Source organism: Coregonus lavaretus, assembly GCF_964263955.1.
Source record: "Coregonus lavaretus genome assembly, contig: HAP1_SCAFFOLD_3445, whole genome shotgun sequence".
NCBI lineage: Eukaryota > Metazoa > Chordata > Actinopteri > Salmoniformes > Salmonidae > Coregonus > Coregonus lavaretus.
The window spans coordinates 19,451-33,601 of record NW_028158148.1 but is presented as its reverse complement, the minus strand read 5'-3'; positions in this window follow the sequence as shown (position 1 = coordinate 33,601).

Below are 14,151 nucleotides of genomic sequence, written 5' to 3'. Positions count from 1 at the left end.
CTGTATGTAATGATATGTCTATGTCTTCTAGATGGTGTTCTATACTGTATGTAATGATATGTCTATGTCTTCTAGATGGTGTTCTATACTGTATGTAATGATATGTCTATGTCTTCTATATGGTGTTCTATACTGTATGTAATGATATGTCTATGTCTTCTAGATGGTGTTCTATACTGTATGTAATGATATGTCTATGTCTTCTATATGGTGTTCTATACTGTTTATAATGATATGTCTATGTCTTCTAGATGGTGTTCTATACTGTATGTAATGATATGTCTATGTCTTCTATATGGTGTTCTATACTGTATGTAATGATATGTCTATGTCTTCTATATGGTGTTCTATACTGTATGTAATGATATGTCTATGTCTTCTATATGGCGTTCTATACTGTATGTAATGATATGTCTATGTCTTCTAGATGGTGTTCTATACTGTATGTAATGATATGTCTATGTCTTCTAGATGGTGTTCTATACTGTATGTAATGATATGTCTATGTCTTCTATATGGTGTTCTATACTGTATGTAATGATATGTCTATGTCTTCTATATGGTGTTCTATACTGTATGTAATGATATGTCTATGTCTTCTAGATGGTGTTCTATACTGTATGTAATGATATGTCTATGTCTTCTAGATGGTGTTCTATACTGTATGTAATGATATGTCTATGTCTTCTAGATGGTGTTCTATACTGTATGTAATGATATGTCTATGTCTTCTAGATGGTGTTCTATACTGTATGTAATGATATGTCTATGTCTTCTATATGGTGTTCTATACTGTATGTAATGATATGTCTATGTCTTCTATATGGTGTTCTATACTCTATGTAATGATATGTCTATGTCTTCTAGATGGTGTTCTATACTGTATGTAATGATATGTCTATGTCTTCTAGATGGTGTTCTATACTGTATGTAATGATATGTATATGTCTTCTAGATGTTGTTCTATACTGTATGTAATGATATGTCTATGTCTTCTATATGGTGTTCTATACTGTATGTAATGATATGTCTATGTCTTCTATATGGTGTTCTATACTCTATGTAATGATATGTCTATGTCTTCTAGATGGTGTTCTATACTGTATGTAATGATATGTCTATGTCTTCTATATGGTGTTCTATACTGTATGTAATGATATGTCTATGTCTTCTATATGGTGTTCTATACTGTATGTAATGATATGTCTATGTCTTCTAGATGGTGTTCTATACTGTATGTAATGATATGTCTATGTCTTCTAGATGGTGTTCTATACTGTATGTAATGATATGTCTATGTCTTCTAGATGGTGTTCTATACTGTATGTAATGATATGTCTATGTCTTCTATATGGTGTTCTATACTGTATGTAATGATATGTCTATGTCTTCTAGATGGTGTTCTATACTGTATGTAATGATATGTCTATGTCTTCTAGATGGTGTTCTATACTGTATGTAATGATATGTCTATGTCTTCTAGATGGTGTTCTATACTGTATGTAATGATATGTCTATGTCTTCTATATGGTGTTCTATACTGTATGTAATGATATGTCTATGTCTGCTATATGGTGTTCTATACTGTATGTAATGATATGTCTATGTCTTCTATATGGTGTTCTATACTGTATGTAATGATATGTCTATGTCTTCTAGATGGTGTTCTATACTGTATGTAATGATATGTCTATGTCTTCTAGATGGTGTTCTATACTGTGTGTAATGATATGTCTATGTCTTCTAGATGGTGTTCTATACTGTATGTAATGATATGTCTATGTATTCTATATGGTGTTCTATACTGTATGTAATGATATGTCTATGTCTTCTATATGGTGTTCTATACTGTATGTAATGATATGTCTATGTCTTCTATATGGCGTTCTATACTGTATGTAATGATATGTCTATGTCTTCTAGATGGTGTTCTATACTGTATGTAATGATATGTCTATGTCTTCTAGATGGTGTTCTATACTGTATGTAATGATATGTCTATGTCTTCTAGATGGTGTTCTATACTGTATGTAATGATATGTCTATGTCTTCTAGATGGTGTTCTATACTGTATGTAATGATATGTCTATGTCTTCTAGATGGTGTTCTATACTGTATGTAATGATATGTCTATGTCTTCTAGATGGTGTTCTATACTGTATGTAATGATATGTCTATGTCTTCTATATGGTGTTCTATACTGTATTTAATGATATGTCTATGTCTTCTATATGGTGTTCTATACTCTATGTAATGATATGTCTATGTCTTCTATATGGTGTTCTATACTGTATGTAATGATATGTCTATGTCTTCTATATGGTGTTCTATACTGTATGTAATGATATGTCTATGTCTTCTATATGGTGTTCTATACTGTATGTAATGATATGTCTTTGTCTTCTAGATGGTGTTCTATGCTGTATGTAATGATATGTCTATGTCTTCTAGATGGTGTTCTATACTGTATGTAATGATATGTCTATGTCTTCTAGATGGTGTTCTATACTGTATGTAATGATATGTCTATGTCTTCTAGATGGTGTTCTATACTGTATGTAATGATATGTCTATGTATTCTATATGGTGTTCTATACTGTATGTAATGATATGTCTATGTCTTCTATATGGTGTTCTATACTGTATGTAATGATATGTCCATGTCTTCTAGATGGTGTTCTATACTGTATGTAAAGATATGTACATGTCTTTTAGATGGTGTTCTATACTGTATGTAATGATATGTCCATGTCTTCTATATGGTGTTCTATACTGTATGTAATGATATGTCTATGTCTTCTATATGGTGTTCTATACTGTATGTAATGATATGTCTATGTCTTCTATATGGTGTTCTATACTGTTTATAATGATATGTCTATGTCTTCTATATGGTGTTCTATACTGTTTATAATGATATGTCTATGTCTTCTAGATGGTGTTCTATACTGTATGTAATGATATGTCTATGTCTTCTATATGGTGTTCTATACTGTATGTAATGATATGTCTATGTCTTCTATATGGTGTTCTATACTGTATGTAATGATATGTCTATGTCTTCTAGATGGTGTTCTATACTGTATGTAATGATATGTCTATGTCTTCTAGATGGTGTTCTATACTGTATGTAATGATATGTCTATGTCTTCTAAATGGTGTTCTATACTGTATGTAATGATATGTCTATGTCTTCTATATGGTGTTCTATACTGTATGTTATGATATGTCTATGTCTTCTAGATGGTGTTCTATACTGTATGTAATGATATGTCTATGTCTTCTATATGGTGTTCTATACTGTTTATAATGATATGTCTATGTCTTCTAGATGGTGTTCTATACTGTATGTAATGATATGTCTATGTCTTCTATATGGTGTTCTATACTGTATGTAATGATATGTCTATGTCTTCTATATGGTGTTTTATACTGTTTATAATGATATGTCTATGTCTTCTATATGGTGTTCTATACTGTTTATAATGATATGTCTATGTCTTCTAGATGGTGTTCTATACTGTATGTAATGATATGTCTATGTCTTCTATATGGTGTTCTATACTGTATGTAATGATATGTCTATGTCTTCTATATGGTGTTCTATACTGTATGTAATGATATGTCTATGTCTTCTAGATGGTGTTCTATACTGTATGTAATGATATGTCTATGTCTTCTAGATGGTGTTCTATACTGTATGTAATGATATGTCTATGTCTTCTAGATGGTGTTCTATACTGTATGTAATGATATGTCTATGTCTTCTATATGGTGTTCTATACTGTATGTAATGATATGTCTATGTCTTCTAGATGGTGTTCTATACTGTATGTAATGATATGTCTATGTCTTCTAGATGGTGTTCTATACTGTATGTAATGATATGTCTATGTCTTCTAGATGGTGTTCTATACTGTATGTAATGATATGTCTATGTATTCTATATGGTGTTCTATACTGTATGTAATGATATGTCTATGTCTTCTATATGGTGTTCTATACTGTATGTAATGATATGTCCATGTCTTCTAGATGGTGTTCTATACTGTATGTAAAGATATGTACATGTCTTTTAGATGGTGTTCTATACTGTATGTAATGATATGTCCATGTCTTCTATATGGTGTTCTATACTGTATGTAATGATATGTCTATGTCTTCTATATGGTGTTCTATACTGTATGTAATGATATGTCTATGTCTTCTATATGGTGTTCTATACTGTTTATAATGATATGTCTATGTCTTCTATATGGTGTTCTATACTGTTTATAATGATATGTCTATGTCTTCTAGATGGTGTTCTATACTGTATGTAATGATATGTCTATGTCTTCTATATGGTGTTCTATACTGTATGTAATGATATGTCTATGTCTTCTATATGGTGTTCTATACTGTATGTAATGATATGTCTATGTCTTCTAGATGGTGTTCTATACTGTATGTAATGATATGTCTATGTCTTCTAGATGGTGTTCTATACTGTATGTAATGATATGTCTATGTCTTCTAAATGGTGTTCTATACTGTATGTAATGATATGTCTATGTCTTCTATATGGTGTTCTATACTGTATGTTATGATATGTCTATGTCTTCTAGATGGTGTTCTATACTGTATGTAATGATATGTCTATGTCTTCTATATGGTGTTCTATACTGTTTATAATGATATGTCTATGTCTTCTAGATGGTGTTCTATACTGTATGTAATGATATGTCTATGTCTTCTATATGGTGTTCTATACTGTATGTAATGATATGTCTATGTCTTCTATATGGTGTTTTATACTGTTTATAATGATATGTCTATGTCTTCTATATGGTGTTCTATACTGTTTATAATGATATGTCTATGTCTTCTAGATGGTGTTCTATACTGTATGTAATGATATGTCTATGTCTTCTATATGGTGTTCTATACTGTATGTAATGATATGTCTATGTCTTCTATATGGTGTTCTATACTGTATGTAATGATATGTCTATGTCTTCTAGATGGTGTTCTATACTGTATGTAATGATATGTCTATGTCTTCTAGATGGTGTTCTATACTGTATGTAATGATATGTCTATGTCTTCTAGATGGTGTTCTATACTGTATGTAATGATATGTCTATGTCTTCTATATGGTGTTCTATACTGTATGTAATGATATGTCTATGTCTTCTAGATGGTGTTCTATACTGTATGTAATGATATGTCTATGTCTTCTATATGGTGTTCTATACTGTTTATAATGATATGTCTATGTCTTCTAGATGGTGTTCTATACTGTATGTAATGATATGTCTATGTCTTCTATATGGTGTTCTATACTGTATGTAATGATATGTCTATGTCTTCTATATGGTGTTCTATACTGTATGTAATGATATGTCTATGTCTTCTATATGGTGTTCTATACTGTATGTAATGATATGTCTATGTCTTCTAGATGGTGTTCTATACTGTATGTAATGATATGTCTATGTCTTCTAGATGGTGTTCTATACTGTATGTAATGATATGTCTATGTCTTCTATATGGTGTTCTATACTGTATGTAATGATATGTCTATGTCTTCTATATGGTGTTCTATACTGTATGTAATGATATGTCTATGTCTTCTAGATGGTGTTCTATACTGTATGTAATGATATGTCTATGTCTTCTAGATGGTGTTCTATACTGTATGTAATGATATGTATATGTCTTCTAGATGGTGTTCTATACTGTATGTAATGATATGTCTATGTCTTCTAGATGGTGTTCTATACTGTATGTAATGATATGTCTATGTCTTCTAGATGGTGTTCTATACTGTATGTAATGATATGTCTATGTCTTCTATATGGTGTTCTATACTGTATGTAATGATATGTCTATGTCTTCTATATGGTGTTCTATACTCTATGTAATGATATGTCTATGTCTTCTAGATGGTGTTCTATACTGTATGTAATGATATGTCTATGTCTTCTAGATGGTGTTCTATACTGTATGTAATGATATGTATATGTCTTCTAGATGGTGTTATATACTGTATGTAATGATATGTCTATGTCTTCTATATGGTGTTCTATAGTGTATGTAATGATATGTCTATGTCTTCTATATGGTGTTCTATACTCTATGTAATGATATGTCTATGTCTTCTAGATGGTGTTCTATACTGTATGTAATGATATGTCTATGTCTTCTAGATGGTGTTCTATACTGTATGTAATGATATGTCTATGTCTTCTAGATGGTGTTCTATACTGTATGTAATGATATGTCTATGTCTTCTATATGGTGTTCTATACTGTATGTAATGATATGTCTATGTCTTCTATATGGTGTTCTATACTGTGTGTAATGATATGTCTATGTCTTCTAGATGGTGTTCTATACTGTATGTAATGATATGTCTATGTCTTCTAGATGGTGTTCTATACTGTATGTAATGATATGTCTATGTCTTCTATATGGTGTTCTATACTGTATGTAATGATATGTCTATGTCTTCTAGATGGTGTTCTATACTGTATGTAATGATATGTCTATGTCTTCTAGATGGTGTTCTATACTGTATGTAATGATATGTCTATGTCTTCTAGATGGTGTTCTATACTGTATGTAATGATATGTCTATGTCTTCTATATGGTGTTCTATACTGTATGTAATGATATGTCTATGTCTGCTATATGGTGTTCTATACTGTATGTAATGATATGTCTATGTCTTCTATATGGTGTTCTATACTGTATGTAATGATATGTCTATGTCTTCTAGATGGTGTTCTATACTGTATGTAATGATATGTCTATGTCTTCTAGATGGTGTTCTATACTGTATGTAATGATATGTCTTTGTCTTCTAGATGGTGTTCTATACTGTATGTAATGATATGTCTATGTATTCTATATGGTGTTCTATACTGTATGTAATGATATGTCTATGTCTTCTATATGGTGTTCTATACTGTATGTAATGATATGTCTATGTCTTCTATATGGCGTTCTATACTGTATGTAATGATATGTCTATGTCTTCTAGATGGTGTTCTATACTGTATGTAATGATATGTCTATGTCTTCTAGATGGTGTTCTATACTGTATGTAATGATATGTCTATGTCTTCTATATGGTGTTCTATACTGTATGTAATGATATGTCTATGTCTTCTATATGGTGTTCTATACTGTATGTAATGATATGTCTATGTCTTCTATATGGTGTTCTATACTGTATGTAATGATATGTCTATGTCTTCTAGATGGTGTTCTATACTGTATGTAATGATATGTCTATGTCTTCTAGATGGTGTTCTATACTGTATGTAATGATATGTCTATGTCTTCTAGATGGTGTTCTATACTGTATGTAATGATATGTCTATGTCTTCTATATGGTGTTCTATACTGTATGTAATTATATGTCTATGTCTTCTATATGGTGTTCTATACTGTATGTAATGATATGTCTATGTCTTCTATATGGTGTTCTATACTCTATGTAATGATATGTCTATGTCTTCTAGATGGTGTTCTATACTGTATGTAATGATATGTCTATGTCTTCTAGATGGTGTTCTATAATGTATGTAATGATATGTCTATGTCTTCTAGATGGTGTTCTATACTGTATGTAATGATATGTCTATGTCTTCTATATGGTGTTCTATATTGTATGTAATGATATGTCTATGTCTTCTATATGGTGTTCTATACTGTATGTAATGATATGTCTATGTCTTCTAGATGGTGTTCTATACTGTATGTATTGATATGTCTATGTCTTCTAGATGGTGTTCTATACTGTATGTAATGATATGTCTATGTCTTCTAGATGGTGTTCTATACTGTATGTAATGATATGTCTATGTATTTTATATGGTGTTCTATACTGTATGTAATGATATGTATATGTCTTCTAGATGGTGTTCTATACTGTATGTAATGATATGTCTATGTCTTCTATATGGTGTTCTATACTGTATGTAATGATATGTCTATGTCTTCTATATGGTGTTCTATACTGTATGTAATGATATGTCTTTGTCTTCTAGATGGTGTTCTATGCTGTATGTAATGATATGTCTATGTCTTCTAGATGGTGTTCTATACTGTATGTAATGATATGTCTATGTCTTCTAGATGGTGTTCTATACTGTATGTAATGATATGTCTATGTCTTCTAGATGGTGTTCTATACTGTATGTAATGATATGTCTATGTCTTCTATATGGTGTTCTATACTGTATGTAATTATATGTCTATGTCTTCTATATGGTGTTCTATACTGTATGTAATGATATGTCTATGTCTTCTATATGGTGTTCTATACTCTATGTAATGATATGTCTATGTCTTCTAGATGGTGTTCTATACTGTATGTAATGATATGTCTATGTCTTCTAGATGGTGTTCTATAATGTATGTAATGATATGTCTATGTCTTCTAGATGGTGTTCTATACTGTATGTAATGATATGTCTATGTCTTCTATATGGTGTTCTATATTGTATGTAATGATATGTCTATGTCTTCTATATGGTGTTCTATACTGTATGTAATGATATGTCTATGTCTTCTAGATGGTGTTCTATACTGTATGTATTGATATGTCTATGTCTTCTAGATGGTGTTCTATACTGTATGTAATGATATGTCTATGTCTTCTAGATGGTGTTCTATACTGTATGTAATGATATGTCTATGTATTTTATATGGTGTTCTATACTGTATGTAATGATATGTATATGTCTTCTAGATGGTGTTCTATACTGTATGTAATGATATGTCTATGTCTTCTATATGGTGTTCTATACTGTATGTAATGATATGTCTATGTCTTCTATATGGTGTTCTATACTGTATGTAATGATATGTCTTTGTCTTCTAGATGGTGTTCTATGCTGTATGTAATGATATGTCTATGTCTTCTAGATGGTGTTCTATACTGTATGTAATGATATGTCTATGTCTTCTAGATGGTGTTCTATACTGTATGTAATGATATGTCTATGTCTTCTAGATGGTGTTCTATACTGTATGTAATGATATGTCTATGTATTCTATATGGTGTTCTATACTGTATGTAATGATATGTCTATGTCTTCTATATGGTGTTCTATACTGTATGTAATGATATGTCCATGTCTTCTAGATGGTGTTCTATACTGTATGTAAAGATATGTACATGTCTTTTAGATGGTGTTCTATACTGTATGTAATGATATGTCCATGTCTTCTATATGGTGTTCTATACTGTATGTAATGATATGTCTATGTCTTCTATATGGTGTTCTATACTGTATGTAATGATATGTCTATGTCTTCTATATGGTGTTCTATACTGTTTATAATGATATGTCTATGTCTTCTATATGGTGTTCTATACTGTTTATAATGATATGTCTATGTCTTCTAGATGGTGTTCTATACTGTATGTAATGATATGTCTATGTCTTCTATATGGTGTTCTATACTGTATGTAATGATATGTCTATGTCTTCTATATGGTGTTCTATACTGTATGTAATGATATGTCTATGTCTTCTAGATGGTGTTCTATACTGTATGTAATGATATGTCTATGTCTTCTAGATGGTGTTCTATACTGTATGTAATGATATGTCTATGTCTTCTAGATGGTGTTCTATACTGTATGTAATGATATGTCTATGTCTTCTATATGGTGTTCTATACTGTATGTAATGATATGTCTATGTCTTCTAGATGGTGTTCTATACTGTATGTAATGATATGTCTATGTCTTTTATATGGTGTTCTATACTGTTTATAATGATATGTCTATGTCTTCTAGATGGTGTTCTATACTGTATGTAATGATATGTCTATGTCTTCTATATGGTGTTCTATACTGTATGTAATGATATGTCTATGTCTTCTATATGGTGTTCTATACTGTTTATAATGATATGTCTATGTCTTCTATATGGTGTTCTATACTGTTTATAATGATATGTCTATGTCTTCTAGATGGTGTTCTATACTGTATGTAATGATATGTCTATGTCTTCTATATGGTGTTCTATACTGTATGTAATGATATGTCTATGTCTTCTAGATGGTGTTCTATACTGTATGTAATGATATGTCTATGTCTTCTATATGGTGTTCTATACTGTATGTAATGATATGTCTATGTCTTCTAGATGGTGTTCTATACTGTATGTAATGATATGTCTATGTCTTCTATATGGTGTTCTATACTGTATGTAATGATATGTCTATGTCTGCTATATGGTGTTCTATACTGTATGTAATGATATGTCTATGTCTTCTATATGGTGTTCTATACTGTATGTAATGATATGTCTATGTCTTCTAGAAGGTGTTCTATACTGTATGTAATGATATGTCTATGTCTTCTAGATGGTGTTCTATACTGTATGTAATGATATGTCTATGTCTTCTAGATGGTGTTCTATACTGTATGTAATGATATGTCTATGTATTCTATATGGTGTTCTATACTGTATGTAATGATATGTCTATGTCTTCTATATGGTGTTCTATACTGTATGTAATGATATGTCTATGTCTTCTATATGGCGTTCTATACTGTATGTAATGATATGTCTATGTCTTCTAGATGGTGTTCTATACTGTATGTAATGATATGTCTATGTCTTCTAGATGGTGTTCTATACTGTATGTAATGATATGTCTATGTCTTCTATATGGTGTTCTATACTGTATGTAATGATATGTCTATGTCTTCTATATGGTGTTCTATACTGTATGTAATGATATGTCTATGTCTTCTATATGGTGTTCTATACTGTATGTAATGATATGTCTATGTCTTCTAGATGGTGTTCTATACTGTATGTAATGATATGTCTATGTCTTCTAGATGGTGTTCTATACTGTATGTAATGATATGTCTATGTCTTCTAGATGGTGTTCTATACTGTATGTAATGATATGTCTATGTCTTCTAGATGGTGTTCTATACTGTATGTAATGATATGTCTATGTCTTCTATATGGTGTTCTATACTGTATTTAATGATATGTCTATGTCTTCTATATGGTGTTCTATACTCTATGTAATGATATGTCTATGTCTTCTAGATGGTGTTCTATACTGTAATTAATGATATGTCTATGTCTTCTAGATGGTGTTCTATACTGTATGTAATGATATGTCTATGTCTTCTAGATGGTGTTCTATACTGTATGTAATGATATGTCTATGTCTTCTATATGGTGTTCTATATTGTATGTAATGATATGTCTATGTCTTCTATATGGTGTTCTATACTGTATGTAATGATATGTCTATGTCTTCTAGATGGTGTTCTATACTGTATGTATTGATATGTCTATGTCTTCTAGATGGTGTTCTATACTGTATGTATTGATATGTCTATGTCTTCTAGATGGTGTTCTATACTGTATGTAATGATATGTCTATGTCTTCTAGATGGTGTTCTATACTGTATGTAATGATATGTCTATGTATTGTATATGGTGTTCTATACTGTATGTAATGATATGTATATGTCTTCTAGATGGTGTTCTATACTGTATGTAATGATATGTCTATGTCTTCTATATGGTGTTCTATACTGTATGTAATGATATGTCTATGTCTTCTATATGGTGTTCTATACTGTATGTAATGATATGTCTTTGTCTTCTAGATGGTGTTCTATGCTGTATGTAATGATATGTCTATGTCTTCTAGATGGTGTTCTATACTGTATGTAATGATATGTCTATGTCTTCTAGATGGTGTTCTATACTGTATGTAATGATATGTCTATGTCTTCTAGATGGTGTTCTATACTGTATGTAATGATATGTCTATGTATTCTATATGGTGTTCTATACTGTATGTAATGATATGTCTATGTCTTCTATATGGTGTTCTATACTGTATGTAATGATATGTCCATGTCTTCTAGATGGTGTTCTATACTGTATGTAAAGATATGTACATGTCTTTTAGATGGTGTTCTATACTGTATGTAATGATATGTCCATGTCTTCTATATGGTGTTCTATACTGTATGTAATGATATGTCTATGTCTTCTATATGGTGTTCTATACTGTATGTAATGATATGTCTATGTCTTCTATATGGTGTTCTATACTGTTTATAATGATATGTCTATGTCTTCTATATGGTGTTCTATACTGTTTATAATGATATGTCTATGTCTTCTAGATGGTGTTCTATACTGTATGTAATGATATGTCTATGTCTTCTATATGGTGTTCTATACTGTATGTAATGATATGTCTATGTCTTCTATATGGTGTTCTATACTGTATGTAATGATATGTCTATGTCTTCTAGATGGTGTTCTATACTGTATGTAATGATATGTCTATGTCTTCTAGATGGTGTTCTATACTGTATGTAATGATATGTCTATGTCTTCTAGATGGTGTTCTATACTGTATGTAATGATATGTCTATGTCTTCTATATGGTGTTCTATACTGTATGTAATGATATGTCTATGTCTTCTAGATGGTGTTCTATACTGTATGTAATGATATGTCTATGTCTTCTATATGGTGTTCTATACTGTTTATAATGATATGTCTATGTCTTCTAGATGGTGTTCTATACTGTATGTAATGATATGTCTATGTCTTCTATATGGTGTTCTATACTGTATGTAATGATATGTCTATGTCTTCTATATGGTGTTCTATACTGTTTATAATGATATGTCTATGTCTTCTATATGGTGTTCTATACTGTTTATAATGATATGTCTATGTCTTCTAGATGGTGTTCTATACTGTATGTAATGATATGTCTATGTCTTCTATATGGTGTTCTATACTGTATGTAATGATATGTCTATGTCTTCTATATGGTGTTCTATACTGTATGTAATGATATGTCTATGTCTTCTATATGGTGTTCTATACTGTATGTAATGATATGTCTATGTCTTCTAGATGGTGTTCTATACTGTATGTAATGATATGTCTATGTCTTCTAGATGGTGTTCTATACTGTATGTAATGATATGTCTATGTCTTCTAGATGGTGTTCTATACTGTATGTAATGATATGTCTATGTCTTCTATATGGTGTTCTATACTGTATGTAATGATATGTCTATGTCTTCTAGATGGTGTTCTATATTGTATGTAATGATATGTCTATGTCTTCTATATGGTGTTCTATACTGTATGTAATGATATGTCTATGTCTTCTATATGGTGTTCTATACTGTTTATAATGATATGTCTATGTCTTCTATATGGTGTTCTATACTGTTTATAATGATATGTCTATGTCTTCTAGATGGTGTTCTATACTGTATGTAATGATATGTCTATGTCTTCTATATGGTGTTCTATACTGTATGTAATGATATGTCTATGTCTTCTATATGGTGTTCTATACTGTATGTAATGATATGTCTATGTCTTCTATATGGTGTTCTATACTGTATGTAATGATATGTCTATGTCTTCTAGATGGTGTTCTATATTGTATGTAATGATATGTCTATGTCTTCTAGATGGTGTTCTATACTGTATGTAATGATATTTCTATGTCTTCTAGATGGTGTTCTATACTGTATGTAATGATATGTCTATGTATTCTATATGGTGTTCTATACTGTATGTAATGATATGTCTATGTCTTCTATATGGTGTTCTATACTGTATGTAATGATATGTCCATGTCTTCTAGATGGTGTTCTATACTGTATGTAATGATATGTCCATGTCTTTTAGATGGTGTTCTATACTGTATGTAATGATATATCCATGTCTTCTATATGGTGTTCTATACTGTATGTAATGATATGTCTATGTCTTCTATATGGTGTTCTATACTGTATGTAATGATATGTCTATGTCTTCTAGATGGTGTTCTATACTGTATGTAATGATATGTCTATGTCTTCTAGATGGTGTTCTATACTGTATGTAATGATATGTCTATGTCTTCTAGATGGTGTTCTATACTGTATGTAATGATATGTCTATGTATTCTATATGGTGTTCTATACTGTATGTAATGATATGTCTATGTCTTCTATATGGTGTTCTATACTGTATGTAATGATATGTCTATGTCTTCTAGATGGTGTTCTATACTCTATGTAATGATATGTCTATGTCTTCTATATGGTGTTCTATACTGTATGTAATGATATGTCTATGTCTT